Source organism: Lactuca saligna, chromosome 7 (genome assembly GCF_052625555.1).
Source record: "Lactuca saligna cultivar CGN05327 chromosome 7, ASM5262555v1, whole genome shotgun sequence".
In the NCBI taxonomy this organism is placed as follows: domain Eukaryota; kingdom Viridiplantae; phylum Streptophyta; class Magnoliopsida; order Asterales; family Asteraceae; genus Lactuca; species Lactuca saligna.
Genome location: NC_136423.1, coordinates 143,336,964 through 143,360,208, shown reverse-complemented (window position 1 = coordinate 143,360,208; position 23,245 = coordinate 143,336,964). Strand labels below are relative to the sequence as shown.

The 23,245-nt window shown below is 40.7% G+C and overlaps 1 pseudogene; it reads left to right on the top strand.

Annotated features, from left to right (window-relative positions):
- The first annotated feature begins 21,770 nt into the window (after window positions 1-21,770).
- On the top strand, window positions 21,771-22,975 carry LOC145005916 (putative carboxylesterase 2 pseudogene; annotated as a pseudogene).
- The last annotated feature ends 270 nt before the right edge of the window (window positions 22,976-23,245 follow it).

The window sequence follows — 23,245 nt, the reverse complement described above, 5'->3', positions numbered from 1 at the left end:
AGTGACTCAAAGTTCGTGGGACTCGGCGAGTATTGGGGCGACTCGGTGAGTTGGCTCGCGATATGGGAGTTTTCAGAGCATAGGGACTTGACGAGTCAGCGGGCTGACTCGGCGAGTAGAGTCAGTCAGGCAAGTTGACTTTGACTGAGGACTTTAGCTTTGACCAAGAGTTGACCAGTTGACTTCCACGGGTAATTTGGTAATTATTGGTATTTATTGAGTTCAGTCTTTTGGAATTATCAGTGGTGGAGTTTGTGTTGGAGGTTGGAGCAACGTGATCTTATCTTTTTAGTCAGCAGTTGTGAGGTGAGTTATCCTCACTATATCGATAGGGTCTAAGGCACCAAGGTCGACCCTTTATCGGATTGTAATCTGGGTGTTGTTGTTATGTTATTGCTTTGCTATGTTTGCATCCTGGTAGTTTGGATGGTATATGTTAGAGACCTGGTTAAGGTCGATATCCTGGTACATAGGATGATGCTATATTAGTGACTGGTTAGGTCGGTATCCTGTTTAGAGTATGCTATGTATGTGATCTGTTTGATCGGTTGATTGATGATTAATTGTTATGTGGTTATATGTTTATGTGCGCATGGTTGGTTGACTGGGGTTGGGTTGAGGCGGATCCTGCTTTGTGCTGTAGGCCAACATACCCAGGGCGGACCGAATATTCTGAAGGCCCAACGAGCGGTCTGGATAGGCTGTAGGCCCCACGAGGGCGGACCAAACGTGCCGAGGCTCGGAGAGTGGACCAGGCCGACTGAAGGCCCAGTGCGGGCGGACCAATCATATTGTAGACTCAGAGAGTGGACCAGGTGGATTGAAGGCGCGGTGCGGGCGGACCAATCACACTGTAGACTCGATGACTCAGAGGGTGGATTAGGTGGACTGAAGGCCCGGTGCGGCGGACCAGTCACACAGTAGACCCGAAGTGCATGGCTGTTCTGTTTTGTTATGATATGTTATGTGTTTGTATTTTGGGGGTATCTTACTAAGCTTTCAGGCTTACAGTTGTGGTTTAATGTTTTCAGGTACTTCAGGTGACCGTGGCAAGGCGAAGGCATACCGCTCCTCATGTTCTTGTTTTATGATATGGTTCTGGGATTACTCTGGTAATATATGTATTGAAAACGTTTTTGTAATAACTTAATAAACTTGGGTTGTTTCTGAAAAGTTTAAATTGGCTTGAATTTTTAGAGTGTTACAGTTACCAGAGGTTATCCCCAAGTGCCTGTCGTAGAGTAGGAAACCGATGATGATGCTGTCATGGTTTGTACGAGTGGTGGGAGCATCGACTGTGTGCTTGTTGGTATCTGGCTTTGTGGCAGCACATGAAATGTCGATTGGGTGTTCGGTGTTTGGTTGATTGCCATCGCTGCTGGAAAAAAAGGAAGTTGGTGCTGTACCACCAGGTAAAGAATGGTGATGTTTGGTTTACTGAGAATTGTGTCGCTGTTGGCTAAAATGTCAATGGCATTGGAAGAGGTGTGGCCGACAGTATCTTCCCCAAGGTTGGTCATGATTGTTAAGGTGGTGGTTGAGCAGTGGTTTCAGTGTTCGCTTCCGATGGTGTGGGAAGCGGTTGGGCTAACTGTCAGCTTGTTGGTGGCACCGTGGTTAGCAAAGAGCGACCCTCCCCGGTGTCTTCTTTGGTGGTCATTATAGGTGGTGGCATATCGTCCAACGGTGTCATGGAGCGTATGGGCATGTTCTAAACTCGTTCGACGCTGTCGCCGCCGTCAGACGCCATGGATTCTATTGTATGGTGGTTTTGGTTTTGTTCTTCATCACATAAAACGGATGGCGCCATATGATACGACCTTGCTCCGGTGCTCTGGCGTGGTGCTGGGAAGTATCTGCAAGGTCACAAGAGAAAATCACTGTCAGCCGCTTCCCGGGAGGAGACTCCTGGAGGAACGCTCCGACGGTCAAGTTAGATGGTGTTTAGGGTATTTCTAATAGGAGTAGCTTGGTGAAGATTTCTTACCTTTAGGGGCTCTTAATAGCGCCCTTTTATACCTAGCGACCCTGCTCATCCGTAGGGGACAAGGTTAGAGGCGCTGATTGGAGGATTGTGTGCATCTTTCTGTCAGAGTACTGCCATTGGCTCCGGTGGTAATGCTATGATCCTTTGCCTTGTTTCTTGACCGTATCCTTTGTCTTGATGTTGGGAGCGTCCCTGGAAGGCGCGTAGGGATGTCAAAAAGTCCCATGGGACCCCGTTCCCGTGGGGGCCCTGTCCCGTTTGGGGGATTTTTTAAAAAAAATCGGGGGCGGGGACGGGGCTGGGGGCAAGGTTAACACCCGTTTTAATTTCGGGGGCGGGGGCGGGGGTAGGCAATCCCGTCCCGAAATCCCCATGGGGACCCCGTTAATAAATTACACATATATTTACATATATTAATTATATAAATATAATAAACAATAACATGATTTTGAGCTTCCAAAATTCATCAAAAAACATGTTTTTAAGTTGTTAGTATAATTTTTTAAAATGCCATAACTTTTTTGTTTTTAACATATAAAATTATGCTATAAATAATTATTTGTTACCTAAAAAATAGCTTATTTTAGCCAAAATAACAACTTCTTTTAGCCCAAAAAAAAAGTAGCCTAAAATCAATCGGGGGCGGGGGAACGGGGGCGGGGGTGGGGGTAATAAAGGGGATTCGGGGGAGGGGGCGGGGGTAGGAGCATTGAACATTCTGGGGACGGGGGCGGGGGCGGGGGAACGAGGAAATTTCGGGGGCGGGGGCGGGAGATGCACTCCCCGCCCCGTTTGCCCCCGTTGACATCCTTACCGGCGCGGGCCTTTCACCAGGGTGCCTTTCTCTTATTGGCATTGGCGGGCGTTGAGCCCGCTTCTCTTTGGCTCGGACAGGGTGTCTGGTTTCTCGGCCGGACGTGACTCTTCTGTGCCGGCTTAGGCACATCATCAATATGGATAAATCATGCTTGTGGCATTGTCGTCTTGGACATGTCAACAAGAAACGCGTAGCCCAACTCCAAAAGAATGAAGTGTTGGAGTCATTCGACCTTTGGGACGATGACGTGTGCGAGTCTTGTTTACTTGGAAAGATGACCAAGTCAGCCTTCACTAGCACTTGTGAAAGGGATGAGCGTTTATTGGATCTCATACACACCGCGTGTGTGAGCCCTTTAGATCCACCACAAGGGATGCAAACCGCTTCTATGTGACTTTAACCAATGTTTATAGCAGATATGGGTATATATACTTAATCAAGCACAAGTTACAAACCTTTGAAAAGTTCAAAGAGTTTATACAAGAAGCGGAGAATTAGTTGGGCAGGAAAATCAAGATGCTTCGATCCGATCGAGGAGGAGAGTACCTAAGTCTTAAATTCCACGACTACCTCAAGGAATGCGGAATAGTTTCGCAATTGACTCCACCTAGGACACCACAGTTGAATGGTGTGGCTGAGAGGCGTAATCGAACCTTGCTAGACATGGTTCGTTCCATGATTGCCGCCCATATCCTTAACTTAGTCCTTACCAAGAAGGTTGCCAAACCACCTCACGAGATGTGGACAGGGAAAGCTCCCTCGTTGGCACTTATCAAGGTTGGGGTTACGAGGCTTTCGTAAGACGAGAGACTCACAAAAAGCTAGAACCTCATAGTGAGCGGTGTATTTTCATCAGCTACTCACATAAATCCTTTGGATATCTCTTCTATAGACCTAGCGACACTGTTGTCTTCATTGCAAGGAGAGGGGTTTTCTAAGAACGAGAACTCATAAGGAAAGAGGATAGTGGGAGGAAAATCGATCTGTAAGAGATTCAAGAGTTAAGCGATGAAGGAACCTCTAACGATGGTGCTCAACCCGAGGAGGAAACTCCGGTTGAACCAATTGACGAGCCATTACTTCTTAGACGTTCCAGTAGAGTTAGTGTTCCGCCCACGTTGTATGGTTTTCATATAACTTGTGAGGGTGATACGTATATTAGTGATACTACACTAATAAATTTAGACGAACCTAACAACTATAAGGAAACCATGGCAGGCCCAGAGTCTGCAAATTGGAAAGAGGCAATGAACAACGAGATTCAGTCCATGTATGATAACCAAGTTGGGAGCTTGGTTGATCATGTACCACGTCGTAAGATGGTCAGGTGCCAATGGATCTTTAGGAAGAAGACCGACATGGATGGAAATGTGCACACTTATAAGGCGCGATTGATGACAAAGGGCTTTACTCAAACTCCTGGAGTTGACTATGATGAGACCTTCTCACTAGTTGCGAAGATAAAGTCTATTAGGGTGTTGCTGGCCATTGCTGCATTTCATGATTATGGAATATGTCAAATAGATGTCAAAATTACTTTCCTTAATGGAAAGTTGGCTAAGGATGTTTACATGGTTCAGCCAAAGGGTTTTGTCAATGAGAAGCATCCCAATAGAGTGTGTAAGCTTGAGAAGTCCATTTATGGACTTAAGCAAGCATCTCGTAGATGAAATCTTTGTTTCGATGAGAAAGTCAAAGAGTTTGGTTTTGCGAAGTGAGGATGAATCATGTGTATATGTCAAAGCCAGTGCGAGTATAGTAAGCTTCCTCATATTGTATGTCGATGACATACTACTGATAGGAAACGACATCCCGAAACTGCAGGAAGTAAAATCCTAGCTCGGGAAGTGCTTCGCTATGAAGGACCTCAGAGAGGCTACCTATATTTTGGGAACAAGGATAGTGAGAAACAGGAGTAAAAGACTAATAGGACTTAGTCGGAATACTTACTTGGACAAGTTACTAAAATGTTTTAGTATGGAGAATTCCTAGAAAGGGGAGTTACCGATCCAAAGTAATGCCAAGTTGAGTCAGACTCAAAGTCTGACTACCGAAGTCGAGATAGTAGAGATGGGCCGAGTACCTTACACTTCTGCATTTGGATCGATCATGTGTGCTATGACTTGTACTCTCCCTGATGTGGCCTTCACTTTGAGCATGGTCAGCAGATATCAATGGAACCCTGGAAAAGCACATTGGACTGCAGTCAAGAATATTCTTAAGTACCTTTGAGGACCAAGGAATGGTTTTGAGTCCTCGGTGGGAGTGATGATTTAAAGGTGCGAGGGTACAGTGACACCAGTTTTCAGACCGATAGAGACAACTACCGTTCGCAGTCGGGCTGGGTCTTTACCCTTAATGGAGGAGCAGTGACTTGGAAAAGTTCCAAACAAGAGACTGTAGCTGATTCAACGTGCGAATCAGAGTACATTGCAGTGAGCAAAGCGTCAAAGGAGGCAATATGGCTGTAGAATTTCATTAGAGAACTTGGAGTTGTGCCAGCCATACAAGAGCCCATGGAAATTTTCTGTGATAACGATGGAGTGGTTGCCTTGACCAAGGAACCGATGGATCAACATAGATCTCGACATATCGACAGAAAATATCACTTTATTCGACATCGGGTAAAAGAAGGACTCCTCGTAGTGAAGAGGGTATCGTCGGACAATAACCCGACAGATCCACTTACGAAGGGACTGAGTAGGGTTAAGCAGTTGCAGCACGCTAGGAGCATTGGGCTGAAGGACGATATTAGTTTAGATTAGATTATTTGGAAACGTGTAATAGATAAATGTAATTGACATTTAATGATTAAATAAATGAGTATTATTTATAATTAAAGCTACTGTCTTATATTGATTATTTACCTGTTGTTTCATTTTGCATGTTTTGACTTCCTGAATAAAGTGTATTAGACATAGAAAAAGTTTGCTACAACGTTCATGAGTGTTTATGAACAAGTTTTGAGCATTGGAATAAACCCACACTTGCTGGAATCACTTAGATATATGGTTTATTGTTTGCTAATTGGTTATGCATTGATAATGCGTAAACACACCAGTAACTTGATCTTATAAAACACATTGTTGTGTATGATTTGATTAGAATGGCAAATGCATATAGGTCAAAGTTTATCTGTTCCTTTTATCCTAAGAGGGTAAAAGCGATATCAGGGCCCTCGATGATTTAATTTAACTTATGTGCCAGAACTGGTCAGGACTGAATTGATGTGTTCGATTAAGTTCTATGTCATAAGAATATGAGATCAAGAAACAAACTGTTGGACAATAAGTATGACTATGTTCCATGTAATTGTGTGCAAGATATCTAGAAAGGAGGACTGTACGATCCCTTATCTAAAGGACGAGTTACTAATAAGATCAGAGTTCAACAGCATCTTTGAGAGCTACGATTGCTAATCCGTTTGTATTTACATTTGTAGTTGCTAGACTTATCTATGTCTATATAAACCATGAAATGAAATGATGTTTCTTTCCATATATGGAAAATAGCAACAATTGTTTAAATCTAAACCTAATCCATTACTAAGCACTAAGGAGTAAACTCCAATCTTGGTGACAGGCAACAATCTCCTATTTCCCATGATTGGATTTATCCTTCCACACTCCACATCCCTATTAATTCTTAGTCCGTGCAAATCAGAACATATGTGAAAACCACATCCTATATCAAGAACCCAAGAAATAGCATGCGATGAATCATTAGATTTAATAGTGTAAATACCTGCGAGGGACAACTTGATCTTCCCATCCTTGATAACTTGTAGATATTCTGGGCAGCTTCATTTCTAATACCCTATCTTGTGGTAGTGGTGGCACTTTGCCTCCTTAGGATTAGAGTTGGATTTAGCAGAACTTGCCTTGGTTCCACTAGAAGAGGTACCTTCTTGGGACTTTCCCACATGGTTACCCTTTGAGGGGGCCTTCCTCTTCTTATCCTTCCCTTGCTCTATTGCCAAGACAGGGGCAACAGCAGGAGTAGGAGTTGGTGCAACAGACTTATCCTTGAGATTTCTCTCAGCAGTCCTCAACAAGCCTTGAAGCTTGCTCAAGGTGACCTCTTCCTTATTCATGGGGTAGGTCATGCGGAACTGGTTGTATCAAGGAGGCAAGGAGTAAAGGGTGATGTCGATTGCCAGCTTTTCATTGAAGTTAACATTTAACTTCACTAGGCGATCAACATATCTCTACATCTTTTGCAGATGAGTGGTAAGGGAATCTCCATTACCAATTTTGGCAGTGATCATCGAAGTGATGATCTCGTACCTTTCTTGCCTAGCACTTTGGTGGTACCAGTCCAGCAAGTCTTGATGCATTTCATAGGGATACATGTCCTCATAGGATTTTTGGAGTTCAGCATTCATGGTCGCTACCACGATGCAATGGACTTTCGTGGCATCATGATCGTGGGCCTCAAAGGCAACGATCTCATTGGGAGAGGCAATGTTGACATTGATTTACACAAAATAACATCCTATGTGCTCATGTAAACCCTAAGGCTTGGATCAGGATTTGGGTTGACCCTTATGGGGGTTGTGAGTACAAATTGATGACTTAATAGAGTTGTCGTGTAGGGATTGAGGAGTCGAGGATAGTCGATTTCCACACCGGAGGCAGTTCAGACACTATGCGACATTTAGGTGAGTTACCTTCCACTAGAAGTGGGTCTAAGTGTTGGATAAGGTGTCTAAGTCCATAACTATTTCTGGAATGTACTTGACCCGACCTGGCATGGTCCATTTGGGTTGCATGGCACCATGCAATTGGATAGATTAACTGAGAGAAATTACATTTGGAGATTATTAATATATTATAAGTTCTAATATGTTAATAATATTATTTGATTAGTTTGATCAAGAATTAATTTAGAATTAATTAAGTGATCAAAAGATAACTAATTAAATATATGGGTTGATTATGTAAATCATCTATATCTTGTATAGTGGGCTAAGAGGCTCCACGAGTTATCAAGTTGAGTTCCACCCATAGGATGCTCCATGGATGCTCCATGGGAGTTACAAACCCATGGGTCATGGAAATGAAGAGTCATGACACATTAGGGTTTACATGGTGTAACCCTAGATGTGTCAACACTATATAAGAATCCCATTCTCCACCAAGAGCATTTGGTGTTGTGTGAAGCATTTGAGGCATCACACTTGGGGTGCTAGGCTCACAAGGTTTCAAGGAACATAAGCAACAACAAGGTACATTATTCTATCTTTCATTCAAGTTAAAAATTGTTCCCCATGTATGCTAGATAGGAATATAGCCTTGGAATTCAACTTTGCATGATAATTAGACAAACATAGATCCAAGGTTATTAGGGTTGCATGTACACTTAGGAAGTGTTAGAATGCTTAAAACCCATCAGTGGTATCAGAGCCTAGGCTTGTTTGTTTGTTATTTGTGCTAAAAAGTTGAAAAAAGTCGAAAAACTTGCTGTCTGCCTGCTGAACTCTTCGAGTCCATGGGGGGACTCACCGAGTTCACTTGTATCTTCAACCTACTCGTCGAGTAGGTTCATGCACTCGGTGAGTAGGAGCCACAGAGTGCAGATTTTCGACTTTAGTTGCTGGAAATGGATTAGAAACATTACCCTAAACTGTTTTGGTACTTGAAAACTTGTTTTAGATGGCGTAATGTCTTTGCTAATTCATTTACAACAACTAGTTATCAAAATTACAAAGTTTTAAGTGTAATTTTGATTTATGAAAGTGTTCATATTCATGTTCTTATTCTTATGGTGTGTAGATGATCATAGGAATTATTAGTAACCTATGTGGTAGATTAATTCATGATCATAATGTGTTTTAATGGAGTCCATAACTTGTCCTCAAGTTACGGAAAATCAAAAGTCACTTGAATTAAAAACCATTAAAAGAACACAAGAGTTAGAAAAATGAAGAGTCTTCATTTTTATTACTCTATTAAGCTCATAAGTTACAAGAAATGAAAAGTTTTGAAAGTTTACAAAACTTGCCCTCAAGTTTTGGAACAAGTAAAGTCATGTTAAGACTTTAGTTCCAACCCTTAGACTTTTAAAAGTTAAAATTCAACCCTTATACTTATATTATTATGATTTAATAATTATATATATATATATATATATATATATATATATATATATATATATATATATATGTATGTATAAGAACAAATTCGTCTTACCGCTAGTACGCCTCATTCACGAAGCCGGTCTATAAGGTGGGTATAACGTTGTTGCATATAAAATGGCAACTTAATGGGTGTCCACTCTCACCCACCGCTTGCTTGACTGGTGGAGGGTCGTTAGCCGAACGGGTAGGACAAGGACTTATAAATTCTCATTAAAAGTATGATGAATATTATAAAGTAACTAAATGTTTTTATTAAATTCCTAATCTTAGTTACTTTAGGAAAAATGTGAATAAGGTGCTAATCCATGAAATTACACTTTACACTTTGTTTAAGTCGTTGGTGGAGCGTGTGTGGCTAACCAGCACATTAACTTGGATTTAACAAGATAGGTAAAGGGTGACTTAAGGTTTATTATAGTATCGGTGGAGTGTGTGTGGTTTACCGGCACATCGATTGAGTGATAAACTTTAAGGGTACCAAGTGATTTGCATGGTTACTTCACACCTCATTTTGTGATCCTCGGTATCCCAGTCACAAAACTTGGAGGGCACACTCGAGATTGAAACATGCCTTTGAAAAGTTCATTGAATCTCAAAGAATCTAGGAATTTCTAAGAACCAATCAAAAACCTAATATCTAATATTTCGGTTTTCGTGGTGGAAATTGGTGAATCGTTATTCACCTACCTTTCAAATATGTTATAGCTTGGATTACGACATACCTCTTCTAAGTTATAATAGATTGTGATTGGATCTTAGCCTTAATATTACATTTGGGTGTTTTATTAAGGACTCTCTTAATATCTAAACTAATCTTGTCCTCTTCCTTCAGATGTCTTCAAACAATGCTGCTTGTGGCTCTAATCCAAATGGCTCCTTTACCCTTATGAACTTGTGTGGGAAAGACACTTTTGATGGATCCAACTTCAATGAGTGGATCAGAAACATCAGGATGATTACCCGCTACGAGGACAAAGAATATGTCCTTGACAAGGAGCTTAAGGAGATTGACGAGACCACTGCAACTCCTCAAGAGATCCCTGACTTTCAGGCACATGAAAGGGATGCTACGAAAGTGGCATGCATCATGATGGCCACGATAACAGCGGAACTCCAAACGTCCTATGAGGATTTCTACCCTTATGAAATGCACCAAGATTTGATGAAAAGATACCATCAAAGTGCACGACAAGAGAGGTATGAAATCATCTGCTCCATGATAACAACCATGATGAAGGACGAGGATTCCGTCACGAGCCACATGCGGAAAATGCAAAGGTATGTGGATCGATTGCTGAAGCTTAATGTGAACTTCCCTGAGGAGCTTGCAATAGATATAATTATGCGCTCCTTCCATCGTGCTATGATCAATTCCGCATGACATATCACATGAATAAGGAAGAGGTCACACTCAGCAAACTTCAAGGACTTCTCAAGACCACTGAATCAGGTCTTAAGGGGAAGTCGGTTGTTAACACTCCTACTCCAAACTCCACTCCGGTTTTGGCAATCGGGAAAAGTCTAGGGAAGAAGAGAAAGAGTTCTTCGAAGGGTACCAAGGTTAGGACCCTTGATGGCTCTTCTTCAAGTGGAACCAAGAAAGGTTTTGTAACTCTTTCTTCTGACCCAAAAGAGGCTGAATGCTTCTATTGCCATGAAAAATCACATTGGAAGCGGAACTGCCCAAAATACCAGCTAGATGTGAAGGATGGGAAAGTTAAACCCAACCATGCAGGTATTTACACTATCATTTCTAATAACTCACCCCATTCTAAATCTTGGGTCCTTGATACCGGTTGTGGTATTCACATTTGTTGTGACTTGTAGGGAATAAGAAGAAGTGAGAATGTGGAGCAAGGAAGAATAAACTTAATCATGGGGAATAGGAAAGTTACACCAGTCACCAAGATTGGAGTTTATACTTTGTTGCTAAGTAGTGGGTTAAATTTAGATTTGAATAAATGTTGTTATTCGCCATGCATTGTATAAACAAGGTTTCACCTTTTCATTTGATAATGAAGTTGGTTCGATTAATGCTTTCTTTAATAATGTTCTTTATTTTAAAGCATTACCTTGTGATGGTGTGTATGAAGCTGTATCTGTTGTAGATAACTTAGGAAATAATGTTTTGTGTATTGATTCTCTGAATAATAATAACTTGGATAAAGCATCATTATGGCATTGTCGTCTTGGACATATAAGCAAGAAACGCATAGGCCAACTCCAAAAGGATGGAGTCTTGGAGTCGTTTGACCTAAAGTCAAATGATAGTTGTGAATCATGCTTACTTGGAAAAATAACAAAGTCACCCTTCACAGGCTCGTGTGAGAGGGGTGAAGGTTTGTTGGACCTTGTACACACGGATGTGTGTGGACCATTCAAACATGCCACAAGAGATGCTAATCATTATTATTTGACTTTTACTGATGATTACAGTAGATATGGATATGTCTACTTAATCAAGCATAAGTCAGAGACTTTCAAAAGATTTAAGGAATTTAAACAGGAAGTCGAGAATCAATTGGTCAGGAACATTAAGATGCTTCGATCCGATCGAGGAGGTGAGTATCTTAGTTCAGAGTTCCTCGACTATCTAAGGGAATCTGGGATTTTCTCACAATTGACACCTCCCAGGACACCACAGTTGAATGGTGTGGCTGAGAGGCGTAATCGAACATTGTTAGACATGGTTCGTTCCATGATGAGTCGAGCTTCGCTACCAATCTCATTCTCGGGGTATGCCTTAGAGACTGCCGCCCGTATCCTTAATCTAGTCCCTATAAAGAAAGTTGCCAAAACTCCTCACGAGATGTGGACTGGTAAAGTACCCAAACTAGACCACATCAAGATTTGGGGTTGCGAGGCTTTCGTGAGATGCGAGACTCATGATAAGCTCGAACCTCGAATCGAGAGGTGTATTTTCATCGGCTACCCACATCAATCCTTTGGTTACCTCTTCTATGGACCTAGTGATAATGTGGTCTTTGTAGCAAGAATAGGAGTCTTTCGAGAAAGAGAGTTTATAAGCTAAGGAGATAGTGGGAGGCAAATTGATATTGAAGAAATTCAAGAGTCAAGTGGGGAAGGAACTTCAAACACTAGCCCTCAACTTGAGGAGGAAACTCTTGTTGAGTCAATTGACGAATCTGTACCTCTAAGGCGTTCCACGAGAGTTAGGAGTGCACCTGAGCATTACTATGGTTTCCATATTACTGCAGAAGGTGAGACACTTATTAGTGACGGGACACTAGTAGGTTTGGATGACCCTAACAACTACGAGGAAGCCATGGCAGGCCCCGAGTCTGCTAAATGGAAAGAGGCTATGGATAGCGAGATACAATCCATGTATGACAATCAAGTTTGGAACTTGGTTGAGAATGTACCAGGTCGTAAGACAGTAGGGTGCAAATGGATCTTCAAGAAGAAGACCGACATGGATGGTAATGTACATACTTATAAGGCTCGAATGGCTGCAAAGGGCTTCTCTCAAATTCCTGGAGTGGATTATGATGAGACCTTTTCTCCAGTAGCCAAGATTAAGTCTATTAGGGTTATGTTAGCCATAGCTGCATTTCATGACTATGAAATTTGGCAAATGGATGTCAAAACCGCTTTCCTTAATGGAAAGTTGGCTGAAGATGTTTACATGAGTCAGCCAGAAGGTTTTATCAGCAACGAGTACCCTAATAGAGTGTGTAAGCTTGAGAAATCTATTTATGGATTAAAGCAAGCACCTCGCAGATGGAATATTTGCTTTGATGAAAAGGTCAAGGAATTTGGATTTTCTAGGAGTGAAGATGAATCTTGTGTTTATGTCAAGGCTAGTGGGAGTATAGTTAGCTTTTTGGTATTGTATGTGGATGACATACTACTCATAGGAAACGACATCCCAACCCTGCAGGAAGTAAAGTCCTGGCTTGGGAAGTGTTTCGCTATGAAGGACCTTGGTGAAGCTGCTTATATTCTAGGGATAAGGATCTTGAGAGATCGGAGTAAAAGACTAATTGGACTTAGTCAGAGTACCTACTTGGATAAGGTGCTGAAGAGATTCAGCATGCAGGACTCCATGAAAGGAGAGTTACCCATCCAGAGTAACGCCAGATTGAGTAAGACACAAAGCCCTAGCACTGAGGCTGAGATAGCAGAAATGAGTCAAATACCTTATGCTTCGGCTGTAGGATTGATCATGTATGCTATGACGTGTACTCGACTTGATGTAGCCTTTGCCCTGAGCATGGTTAGCAGGTATCAGGGGAACCCTGGCAAGGCACACTAGACTGCGGTAAAGAATATCCTCAAGTACCTACGAAGGACTAAGGACTGTTTCCTTACCCTCGGTGGGAGTGATGACTTGAGAGTTGTAGGGTATAGTGATGCTAGCTTCCAGACTGATATGGATAATTTCCGCTCTCAGTCGGGCTAGGTCTTTACCCTAAATGGAGTTGAAAGAGTTCCAAGCAAGAGACAGTGGCTGATTCAACTTGTGAATCAGAGTATATTGCAGCAAGCGAGGCGGAAAAGGAGGCTATATGGCTAAAGAACTTCATCGGAGACCTTGGAGTTTTACCAGCTATCAAAGAGCCAATGGAAATTTTCTGTGATAGTGAAAGCACTATTGCCTTAGCCAAGGAACCAAGGGATCATGGGAGATCCAAACACATCAACAGAAAATACCATTTTATTATACATCGAATAGAAGAAGGACTCCTCGTGGCAAAGAGGGTATCATCGGATGAGAACCCAACAGATCCCTTCACGAAGGGACTGACTCGGGTTAAGCATCTCCAGCATGCTCGGAGCATAGGGCTGAAGGATGATATTAGATTTAGTAGTTAGATAACCTCAAAATTTGTAAAGTGTAATTGACATTAGATGATAAATAAAAGGTGTTTTATTTATGAGTAAAGTGTTGCTATCTCTTGTCGATCGTTTACTATATTTCTTTTGCATGTTTTGACTTCCAGAATAATTTTGTTTGGTATAACAAATTATTCAAACCTCCACAGTCGGTCATATGTCGGAAGTAGGTATGAATCAAGACTGTCATGATTGGTTGCAGAGGTTTACGATGTTGGACAAGGCTACAACAATCATGAGTTCTCATAAGTTCTGAGCATTGGACTCAACCCACGCTCAGTGGAATCACTTCATGTAATTCTATCTCGAGTGATCGTGAGACGGTAATATCATATAAGTCTTCAAACGTAGAGATATGATTTCTTACTTACAAGTTGGTTATGCATTGATTGTACGAAAACGCATTAGTAACTCGATGTTATAAAATGTGCTTTTGTGTATAATTCAATGAGTGGTAGAACAAACATATGAGTCGAAGTTTATCTGTTCCTTCTTGGATTAGAAGCTAATATCTGGGCCCCTCGATGATTTTGTTTTGACCTATGTACCGGGCCCGGTTAGAACTAAGTTGATGTGTTCAATTAAGTTCTTTGTCAAACAAATCGGAAATCGGGAAACAAATTGTTGGACAATAAGTAAGATATTGTTCCATGTATTTGTCCGGCTGATATCTAGAACAGAGGATTATATGATCACTTATCTTAAATGGCGTACCATCATCTTCGCAGTTCCGAGAAACCATGAAAAGAGCTACGATTGCTGATCGGTTCCTGAAGTCATACTTACAGTAATAGTTATTAGATTTATCCAAGTGGAAGACTGTTAGATAAGGTATCTAAGTCCATAACTATTTCTGGTATGTACTTGACCCGACCTGGCATGGTCCATTTGGGTTGCATGGCACCATGCAATTGGATAGATTAAATGAGAGAAATAACATTTGGAGATTATTAATATATTATAAGTTCTAATATATTGATAATATTATTTGATTAGTTTGATCAAGAATTAATTTAGAATTAATTAAGTGATCAAAAGATAACTAATTAAATATATGGGTTGATTATGTAAATCATCCATATCTTGTATAGTGGGCTAAGAGGCTCCATGCATTATCAAGTTGGGTTCCACCCATAGGATGCTCCATGGGAGTTACAAACCCATGGGTCATGGAAATGAAGAGTCATGACACATTAGGGTTTACATGGTGTAACCCTAGATGTGTCAACACTATATAAGAATCCCATTCTCCACCAAAATCGGCTACACATATGAAACAAGAGGGCTAGGCTGATTTCAAGAAGTGTGTATTATCTCAAAAGTCTTTCCAAGAGCATTTGGTGTTCTGTAAAGCATTTGAGGCATCACACTTGGGGTGCTAGGCTCACAAGGTTTCAAGGAACATAAGCAACAACAAGGTAAGTTATTCTATCTTTCATTCAAGTTAAAAATTGTTCCCCATGTATGCTAGATAGGAATATAGCCTTGGAATTCAACTTTGCATGATAATTAGACAAACATAGATCCACATTTATTAGGGTTGCATGTACACTTAGGAAGTGTTAGAATGCTCAAAACCCATCACTAAGGCACCAAGGCCGACCCACTAGTAGTTGATTACAGTTGAGATGATTGTTTTAGTGATAATTGTCTGGTTTTCTATTACTTGATATGTTCTATGTGCCAGTATGATATGTTCTATGTGATAGTGGTTGTAGTTGGGGAATAGTCCCCCGATCGGTTGTTAGGACTGAAGGGTAGGTCGGACACCTCAGATATGTCTGACAACATGTTTATGATATGTTATTATGTGATAGTAGTAGGGGTGAAATAGTCCCCGTGACCCGGTGAGATAGACCGGAGGGTAGGCAGGCACCCCAGAATGGCCTAACATGGGTAGTCAGCACCCTAGAATGGCTTGACACGGGTAGTCAGCACCCCAGAATGGCTTGACATGGGTAGGTTGGGCACACCAGAATTGCCTAGCAGCATGTATGATTATATGGTATGTGGTATGATGGGGGAACTCATTAAGCTTTGTGCTTACAGTTTCAATTTTGGTTTTAGGTACCTCTTTATCTAAGGGGAAGGAACCTGCGGCGTAGCTGCACATCACACACACAAATGATTTCCGCAATGAGTTTTTTAGGATTGTACCCTGATTTATACTATTTTTCTGATGTTTTGATTTTGTGACATGTTCAGGATGGTTTATGGGTTTGTATGATATTGACAATGTTTTCAGTAAACGATTTTATAAATTACTTAATTATAAACGAAATTTTTGAACTCGAAATTTGGAACGTTACATATGTGGTATGCTAGTTGTCATTGTGATAAGTGGTATGCTAGTTGTTTCTGTGATACTTGCATGGATGACCCCGGGGGGTGCTCGAGGCAATTGGATATCAGACCATGGGGGGGGGGGGGGGGCATGGCATTCCAGGCTAAGACCATGTGAGGGTTCCTATGGCACCAGAATAAGACCGTGGAAGGTTTCCATGGCATACTTATATATTTGTATGCATGATTTATGTAGACTTATGTGGTTTAAAGTTTGGTATGTTTTGGGGAACTCACTAAGCTTTGTGCTTACGTTTTCAGTTTTGTTTCCGGTACTCCAGTTTTCAAAGGAAGAGTTCGGGACGATCGCAGCGCATACACTTGTGTTTTCCGAAACATATGATCACTGGGAATGAACTATAATAACTGTTTTATTGAAAATGCTTTTTCAATGTTTGGTTAAGTTTCATTAGTGTTTTGACTATAACAAAAATGAAAATTTTACCCAGGATTTTTGGGATGTTACAACTTCTATGCATATTTTTAATATTGTCAAACACGCCATCAAATTTGGTGCGAGCCGCTCGAAGTTCACGCCATTTTGCATTGACCGAGTCGTATATCTGGCTCGTTTGCGTTTCTAATAACGCGTGGAAGTGGTCCAAAACATAATTCCAAAAACTTTGACCCGTTTGCGCGTTGCTGACATCCCCGTCTTGTGATTTGAAAATGCAAGCTTTAGCTAGAGTTTCCTCTTCGTCTTCGGTCCATTACGTACTTTTCATTTTCCTTGGATCTTTTGACATTTTTCCGTCTTCGACTTGGTTGTGTTTCTTCATCCCATTCGTCATCGTCGTCATTGTCGAGGTTTAGACGTTGATATTGAGATAATGAAACTTGAGATGATTGAGAAGGTTGTTGAGATTTAGAAGTTTGGGGTTGAAATTGTGGAGAAGGTTGTTGTTAAAAGGCCTGAAATTGGGGTTGATTGAATTGTAGTGGTTGTCATTGTTGGTAGTAGTGTGAGTCATATGAAAGATTGGTGAATAGAGGTTGTTGTTAGATTGGAGATGTTATCAATTGCATGTAACTAAGATTTGATAATTGATCATTTTGAGTGTTTGGAGTGAGTGATGTATTTTGATTTGGATCCCTATAGAAGATAAAAAAATATATGAGATGAATGTTTTTTGTAGAAGATAATAAGTAGAGAGTGTTTTTTGAAGTGTAAAACATTAGTAAATTAATAAGTATTTGTAGTTGGGGTTGATAACAAGTCAACTGGAGGTTGACTTTGTCCAAAGTTGAGTTTGACCAGGATTTGGGTAGACCCTTATGGGGGTTGTGAGAATGAATTTATGACTTAATAGAGTTGTTGTTTAGGGATTGAGGAGTCGAGGAAAGTCAATTTCCACACCGGAGGCAGTTCAGACACTACGCAACATTGAGGTGAGTTACCTTCCAGTAGAAGTGGGTCTAAGGCACCAAGGCCGACCCACTAGCAGTTGATAACAGTTGAGATGATTGTTTTGTGATAATTGTCTAGTTTGCTATTACTTGATATGTTCTATGTGCCAGTATGATATGTTTTATGTGATAATAGTAGTAATAGGTGGGGAATAGTCCCCCGATCGGTTTTTAGGACCGAAGGGTAGGTCGGACATCCCAGATATGTCTGACAACATGTTTATGATATGTTATTATGTGATAGTAGTAAGGATGAAATAGTCCCCGTGATCGGGTGGGATAGACTGGAGGGTAGGCAGGCACCCCAGAATAGCCTAACATGGGTAGTCAGCACCCCGGAATGGCTTGACACGGGTAGTCAGCACCCCAGAATGGATTAACATGGGTAAGTTGGGCACCCTAGAATTCCCTAGTAGCATGTATGATTGTATGGTATGTGGTATGATGCGGGAACTCACTAAGCTTTGTGTTTATAGTTTAAGTTTTGGTTTCAGGTACCTCCTTATCCAAGGGGAAGGAACCAACGGCGTAGCATCGCATCACACACACACACATGATTTCCGCATTAAGTTATTTGGGATTGTACTTTGATTTATACTATTGTTTGATGTTTTGATTTTAATACATGTTCATGATGGTTAATGGGTTGGTATGATATTAACAATGTTTTCAGTAAACGATTTTATAAATTATTTAATTACAAAAAAAGATTTTGGACTCGAAATTTGGGACGTTACATATATGGTATGCTAGTTGTCTTTGTGCTATGTGGTATGCTAGTTGTCTCTGTGTTACTTGCATGGATGACCTCGGGGGGGGGGGGGGTGCCCGAGGCAATTGGATATCAGACCATCGGGAGGGGATCACATTCCAGGCTAAGACCCCATGGCACCAGAATAAGACCATGGAAGGTTTCCATGACATCCTTATATATTTGTATGCATGATTTATGTGGACTTATGTGGCTTCAAGTGTGGTATGTTTTGGGGAACTTACTAAGCTTTGTGCTTACGGTTTTCAGTTTTGTTTCCGGTACTCCAGTTTTCAAATGAAGAGTTTGGGACGATCGCAGCACATACACTCATGTTTTCCGCAACATATGATTATTGGGAATGAACTCTAATAACTGTTTTATTAAAAATGATTTTCAATGTTTGGATAAGTTTCATTAGTGTTTTGACTATAACGAAAATGAAATTTTTACCGTGGATTTTTGGGATGTTACAACTTCTATGCATATTTTTAATATTGTCAAACATGCCGTCAAATTTGTTGTGAGCCGCTCGAAGGTCACGCCATTTTGCATTGACCGAGTCGTATGTCTGGCTCGTTTGCGTTTCTAATAATGCGTGGAAGTGGTCCAAAACATAATTCCAAAAACTTTGAACCGTTTGCGTGTTGCTGACATCCCCGTCTTGTGATATGAAAATCCAAGCTTTAGCTAGAGTTTCCTCTTCCTCTTCGGTGCATTGCGTACTTTTCTTTTTTTTCCTTGGATCTTTTGATTTTTTTTGCCCTCTCCGACTTGGTTGTGTTTCTTCAACCCGTTCGTCATCGTCGTCATTGTCGAGGTTTATAGTTTGAGATTGAGATAATGAAACTTTAGATGATTGTGAAGGTTGTTGAGATTGAGAAGTTTGGAGTTGAAATTGTGGAGAAGGTTGTTGTTGAAAGGCCTCAAATTGGGGTTGATTGAGTTCTAGTGGTCTTTGTTGTTGGTAGTAGTGTGAGTTGTATGAAAGATTGGTTAATAGAGGTTGTTGTTAGATTGGAAATCTTATCAATTGCATGTAACTAAGATTTGCTAATTGATCATTTTTAGTGTTTGGAGTGAGTGACGTATTTTGATTTGGATCCATATAGAAGATAAAAAATATATGAGATGAATGTTTTTTTTTGTAGAAGATAATAAGTAGAGAGTGTTTTTTGAAGTGTAAAATATTAGTAAATTAATGAGTATTTATAGTTAAGGTTGATAACAAGTCAATTGGAGGTTGACTTTGACCAAAGTTGAGTTTAACCAGGATTTGGATTGACCCCTATGAGGTTTGTGAGTACGAATTAATGACTTAATAGAGTTTTTGTGTAGGGATTAAGGTGTCGAGGAAAGTCGATTTCCACACCGGAGACAGTTCAGACACTACGCGACATTGATGTGAGTTACCTTCCTATAGAAGTGGGTCTAAGGCACCAAGGCAGACCCACTAGTTGTTGATTACAGTTGAGATGATTGTTTTTGTGATAATTGACCGGTTAACTATTACTTGATATGTTCTATATGACAGTACGATATGTTCTATGTGATAGTGGTAGTAGGTGGGGAATAGTCCTCCGATCGGTTGTTAGGACCGAAGGGTAGGTCAGACACCCTAGATATGTCTGACAACATGTTTATGATATGTTATTATGTGATAGTAGTACGAGGTGAAATAGTCCTCGTGACCTGGTGAGATAGACCGGAGGGTAGGCAGGCACCCCAAAATGGCCTAACATGGGTAGTCAGCACCCTAGAACGGTTTGACATGAGTAGTCAGCACCCCAGAATGGTTTGACATGGGTAGGTCGGGCACCCCAGAATTGCCTGACAGCATGTATAATTGTAGGGTATGTGGTATGATTGGGGAACTCACTAAGCTTTGTGCTTACAATTTCAGTTTTCCCCCAGAATGGTTTGACATGGGTAGGTCGGGCACCCCAGAATTGCCTGACAGCATGTATAATTGTAGGGTATATGGTATGATTGGGGAACTCACTAAGCTTTGTGCTTACAATTTCAGTTTTGGTTTCAGGTACCTCTTTATCCAAGGGGAAGGAACCGGCGGCGTAGCAGCGCATCACACACACATGATTTCCGCAATAAGTTTTTTGGGATTGTACTCTGATTTATACTATTATTCGATGTTTTGAATTTGAGACATGTTCATGATGGTTTATGGGCTTGTATGATATTGACAATGTTTTCAGTAAACGATTTTATAAATTACTTAATTACAAATGAAATTTTTGGACTTGAAATTTGGGACGTTACATATGTGGTATGCTAGTTGTCTCTGTGATACTTGGATGGATGAGCCCGAGGGGTGCCTGAGGCAATTAGATATCATACATTTGGGGGGGGGGGGGGGGCATGGCATTCCAGGCTAAGACCATGTGGGGGTTCCCATGATTGTTCGTTAAGACCATGTGGGGCTTCCCATTGCACCAGAATAAGACCGTGGAAGGTTTCCATGGCATCCTTATATATTTGTATGCTTGATTTATGTGGACTTATGTGGTTTCAAGTGTGGTATGTTTTGGGGAACTCATTAAGCTTTGTGCTTACGGTTTTCAATTTTGTTTCAGGTACTCCAGTTTTCAAAGGAAGTGTTCGGGACGATCGCAGCGCATACACTCGTGTTTTCCGCAACATATGATCATTGGGAAGGAAATCTTATAATTGCTTTATTTAAAATACTTTTCAATGTTTGGATAAGTTTCATTAGTATTTTGACTATAACAAAAATGAAATTTTTACCTTGGATTTTTGGGATGTTACAACTTCTATGCATATTTCTAATATTGTCAAACACGCCGTCAAATTTGGTGCAAGCCGCTCGAAGTTCACCCCATTTTGCATTGACCGAGTCGTATGTCTGGCTCGTTTGCGTTTCTAATAATGCGTGGAAGTGATCCAAAACATAATTCCAAAAAATTTGACCCGTTTGCACGTTGCTGACATCCCTGTCTTGTGATATGAAAATCCAAGCTTTAGCTAGAGTTTCCTTTTCCTCTTCGGTCCATTGCGTACTTCTCTTTTTCTTTGGATCTTTTGATTTTTTTTGCCCTCTCCGACTTGGTTATGTTTCTTCAACCCGTTCATCCTCGTCATTATTGTCAAATAGGAACCGTTGAAAATTTCCGACCGTTGCTACCTTTTCCATCTCATTGGTTGTCTTCAAGTGTCTTTGGAGCCATGTCACACCCAACCCACCCACGCTGGGGGGGGGGGGTGTTCACGCGTCTCCAAGATACCAACTCAGCAGCTCACGTGTGGAAAACCCATCCACTCTGGATAGTCTAACCAAAAACCAAGAACCCAATGTGTGTGCCCTAAATTCAACTTCTTATAGAGGCCCTACAATCTTTTTTTCTTTTAATCATATCTATCATATATTTAATGTATATAATTTCATATCATTGGGGCACCTCCCGCCTTCTCTAAGCCTTAGGTACGCCTGTGGCACACATTAATTGTCCTTGTAGGAGTTCAACACGAGCACACACAAGTTCAACATCAGCACACATAAGTCCTGATCAAGCCTCTGCAAAACCTCACCAATAATGATATTGGTTCTATATGTACATCACTCTCATTGAGACACCCACCATCACCAGAAAATAAAAGGCTTCTGCTTTACCCTCAACGTTCATGTCAACCTCCCTAGAATTTCCTATCCATTTCCATAGTTTGATCATACATAGTGATAATGGGCGATGGGAAAGATCAATCCAAAATGATACCATCCCAGCTGGAACTGATACTTTAACTGGAGTCCAATCAAAAGACGTGGTTATCTCACACGAACCCAACGTTTTTGTAAGGCTTTACATTCCCAAAACACCAATCCCTAGTCGGAAACTTCCAACTCTGATTTACTATCACGGTGGTGCTTTCGTGACTGAATCTGCTGCTTCACCCACTTACCACCGCACACTTAACTTGATAACGACAGAATCCAACGTGATTGTTGTGTCGGTAAACTATAGGTTGGCCCCGGAATATCCTTTACCAATTGCATACGAGGATTCATGGGAGGCAATTAAGTGGGTGGCTAGTCATGTTAGAGGAAATGGTCCAGAAACATGGTTAAACGACCATGCTGATCTTCAGAATGTGTTCTTAGCTGGAGATAGTGCTGGGGCTAACATCGCCCACAATATGGCTATCCGGGTCGGGTTGAGCCATGAGAAAGTTTTTAACGTAAGTGGTGTTATTATGCTCCACCCGTATTTTGGGGGTAAAGATCCAATTGGAGCTGAGGCCAAGAGATTTAAACTGCACAAAGAGTTCATAGATATGATGTGGATGGTTGCAAACCCATCAGGGAATGGGTTAGATGACCCGTTATTTAATCCGGGCATGGACCCTAATATTTCTGCTTTCGGGAGCTCTAAGATACTTGTGTGTGTTGCTGAGAAGGATGCACTAAGGGAAAGGGGTCTGAATTATAAGAAGGTGATGGAGACGAGTGGGTGGAAAGGCAAAGTAGAGTTGATGGAGAGCAAAGGGGAGCTGCATGTCTTCTTTCTGTTTAATACTTCAAGTGAAAATTCTTTCTTATTACGCAATAGAATTTGTAACTTTATGAATCCGATCCGATGCAAAGCTTGATGATATATGTTTGTTATTCGCAAGCAAGTTATTTGCCATGCTTGCTTTGTTCAACTTATTCAATTTACTAAATATAATATAATATTATTTTGAATTAATTATTTTTTATGTGTCATTTTATGGGTTGTTTTATTAAATTCTATATAATATTTTAATATAATAATTACAATAAATATAGTAATAAATGCATATCAATTTCATTAGAAAATTTACAATTTAATTTTAAAATTCTTAAAATTAAATCTTATTAGTTTCTTTTGTTTATTTATTTAAACCGTTTGTGTAAATTTAAAAAATAAAAAACATTTTCATTATAATAATTCA